At 43.5% G+C, this 3,546-nt stretch overlaps 1 long non-coding RNA gene across 1 annotated transcript; it reads right to left on the bottom strand.

Moving 5' to 3' along the window:
• Positions 1 to 718: 718 nt before the first annotated feature.
• LOC148112548 (uncharacterized) lies at positions 719 to 3,146 on the bottom strand. The gene is made up of 2 exons (XR_015729173.1): positions 2,942 to 3,146; positions 719 to 1,774 (listed from the first exon to the last, which is right to left on the bottom strand). It is a non-coding gene; the product is annotated as an uncharacterized LOC148112548 (long non-coding RNA).
• Between the last annotated feature and the right edge of the window lie 400 nt (positions 3,147 to 3,546).

Here is a 3,546-nt window from a genome sequence, read left to right as displayed (position 1 = left end):
TGTGGCAAGTAAAGTCACAAAACGGAACAAAGCTCGCTTAACAAATGTCTCACTTAGTAACAGAAATGTGGGGTTCAATTGTGGTCAAATGTCGAGGACTACCTGTAACCCAGAAGGGAGAGGGTGCATTCCAGAGGAGTAAGAGGCAACTCAGCCCAGAGTTTGAAAAGCCTCTGCCAATCAGGAAACTCAGCTGGGATCGTCAGAGACTTTTCAAAGCAATTTTTTTTTACCACCTCTTCGGCCAAGAGGTTGCAGAAAAAAATGCTTTGAAAAGCCTCTGATGATCCCAGCTGAGCCGCGTGATCATCAGAGGCTTTTTTTTTAACTTTTAAAAGCATTTTTTTGGCCGAAGAGGTTGTAGAAAAAATGCTTTTAAAAGTTTTTTTAAAAAGCCTCTGATGATCCTACGGCTCAGCTGGGCATGGTGGTGGAGGGGGGGGCAGGGATTTTTGCTACCGGTTCTCCGAACCACCCACCACCATCGCTACCGGATCGGGCAATCCAGTCCGAACTGGGAGCATTTCACCCCTGAATCGTGGACAGATTGGGAGATTGGTCCGAGATATCTAATATCACAGGCAGGTTTTTCACATCTCCTCACATTATTTCAAGGGACAACGCCGTTCACGCATTCAAGCAGCCAGCTGTCAATGGTACAGTGATCGGGAGCAGAGAAATCCTGCACGTGTGAATTGTTCTGAGTTGTTTGCCTGAATTGTTCGCTTCCCCTTTTTTTTTTTTTTTTTTTTTTTTGCGTTAACAAAAAAAAAAAAATCACCTCACTAACGAAGAAGGATTTTCTCAACATGGCTTCACTTCCTGGCCTAGGCCTTGCTGGGTATTTTCAAAGGAACAAATTATAATTGGGTGACATAAATTCAGCGGTGTGATTTAGAGAAAGGTTGCATTGTCTGTATTGACCCCAAAGGCCGGCCAACTTGAATGAAGAGAGCAAAGAAACCCCTCTGGAAAAGAACGGCCAATAAATATCGGTTCTTTAAGGGAGGCTGAAATAGCCATTTGATGCCGGGTGGAAGTACAGACAAGACCCCCGACACCTGCTGTACTTAATGGACTCTGAAATGTTGTTTCAGAATTAATCAAGTCATTTAAAATCATGGCTGTGGTCTTTCCATTCATGACTTCTATACAGAGATGGGCTGATTCTGGAGACGAATCCACTTCGGGTGACTTTGGCAATATATCACGATAATTGCTGTTTTAAGGGCTGCAAATTGGAGCTAAAATAACCAGATGCAAAAGAGAGAGGGCCATCTCAACCCTCTCAAGATGGATCTTCAAAGTTCAAGGAGAGTTCAAGCATGGAAGAGGCAATAGAAAAGAGTCAAGTGTAAGGAGATTGTTCACGTTCGGGCAAAATTAACTTTTACAAATATATTGTTTCAGAAGGGTGGTAATTGTCCCGTCTTCCGGCTATTCATACCTCATTGATTCTTCGGCGTTTCTTTCCAGGCATTAGAGTGAATCTCCCTCGTTGAAATAAATTTGATTTTGACAAAATATTCTGGGTTTGAAGCCCGGAGTTAATTTCTTTGGCACTTTAAATAATTCTCTTCAAGCCAACAGGGTGGGTGTCTGAGGCCTTTGGAGAAAGGAACGTAGATTCTTCCAGGAATACGTTAAACAGTCTACAGTACACACCAGGGGTGTCCAACTTTGGCAACTTTAAGACTTGTGGACTTCAACTCCCGGAATTGTGGACTTCAACTCCCAGTTTTGGTCGCCACGATGTAAAAAAGATGTGGAGACTCTAGAAAGAGTGCAGAGAAGAGCAACAAAGAGGATTAGGGGACTGGAGGCTAAAACATATGAAGAACGGTTGCAGGAACTGGGTATGTCTAGTTTAATGAAGAGAAGGACTAGGGGAGACATGATAGCAGTGTTCCAATATCTCAGGGGCTGCCACCAAGAAGAGGGAGTCAAACTATTCTCCAAAGCACCAGAAAGCAAGACATGAAACAACGGATGGAAACTAATCAAGGAGAAGCAATTTAGAACTAAGGAGAAATTTCCTGACAGTTAGAACAATTAATAAGTGGAACAATGTGCCTCCAGAAGTTGTGAATGCCCCAACACTGGAAATTTTTAAGAAGATGTTGGATAACCATTTGTCTGAAGTGGTGTAGGGTTTCCTGCCTGGGCAGGGGATTGGACTAGAAGACCTCCAAGGTCCCTTCTAACTCTGTTATTCTGGGAATTCTGGGAGTTGAGATCCACAAGTCTTAAAATTGCCAAAGTTGGACACTCCTGGTCTACACTGAATCTTGCATAGGAGGGGGAAAAACAAATATGAGGAATTCTGACAGGATGGGGTCCTTCAGGCACTCTCCCTCCTCTCTCTTTCTCTCTCTCCCACTCTTTCTCTCTCTTTCTCTCTTTCTTTCTCTCTCTCTCTCCCACTCTCTCTCCCACTCATTCTCTTTCATTGTCTCTCTGACTCCCTCTCTGTCTCTTTCTTTCTTTCTTTCTCTCTCTTTCATTCTGTCTCTTTCTCTCTCTCTCTCTTCCCCCTCTCTCTCCCACTCATTCTCTCTCTGATTCCCTCTCTGTCTCTTTCTTTCTTTCTTTCTCTCTCTCTTTCATTCTGTCCCTTTCTCTCTCTCATTCTCTCTCATTCTGATTCTCTCTCACTCTCTCTCTGATTCTCTCTCCAGTTGGTGAACCCTAATTTAGATGGCAAATGAAAGAACGTGCTATGGGCTTCGTCCAGACCAAAAGGTCTCCTCTGGTTTCTTATTTAACACACAATTGAAAGATGGATGCGTGTTCAACAGCCTATTCCCAAGACTCCATGCATCAAGAAACTCCCTTCCAGAGTCTATCTTTACAAAGCAAAATCCCTCGCTCGTACAAAGCCACATGTGCAGAAACCCCAGTACGAGGCAAAACCCCAACAGATGGAGTAAGTAAGGCTCACCAGGGACTTTCTCTGAAGTTGCTGGTGGTAACGGTCTTCTCCTGCTCGAACCATTCTGTTGCAAGAGCTATTTGATATGGCTTCACTCACCACTTCTTTTCTTGGGACATATGCTCTCATCTGCGGTCTCCACGGCCTCCTAGGAATGTCCTCAAGCTGGGCTAGGCTTCTAGTTACTGCATGAACCAGAGCTTATCCTGCTCTTCAGGATCACATACCAATAAAAATCTGGTAGCAATTTGTCTGCAGGGAATTAAGGACCAATTGCATAGTTGAGCTCTTGTGTTGAAACGAGGAGGAGGAGGAGGAAGAAGAGGAGGAGGAGAAGTGGGAGAGGGGGAGGAGGAGGAGGAGGAAGAGGAGGAGGGGGAAACAGCCAATTTATTTATTTATTTATTTATTTATTTATTTATTTATTTATTTATTTAATTTGTCGAGTTACGTATTAGATAATATATATAAGTATAAGCATGAATTGAATACATAAAATGAATACAATTAAAGGGGACATTAGGACAGGGACGGAAGGCACACTGGTGCTCTTATGCACGCCCCTTACAGACCTCTTAGGAATGGGGTAAGGTCAACAGTAGACAGTCTAAGGT

This window comes from Pantherophis guttatus, chromosome 8 (assembly GCF_059756535.1).
Source record: "Pantherophis guttatus breed Tessera chromosome 8, ASM5975653v1, whole genome shotgun sequence".
Lineage (NCBI taxonomy): Eukaryota > Metazoa > Chordata > Lepidosauria > Squamata > Colubridae > Pantherophis > Pantherophis guttatus.
Note: the sequence above shows the minus strand (reverse complement) of the source record. Positions and strands in the feature narration are given on the sequence as shown.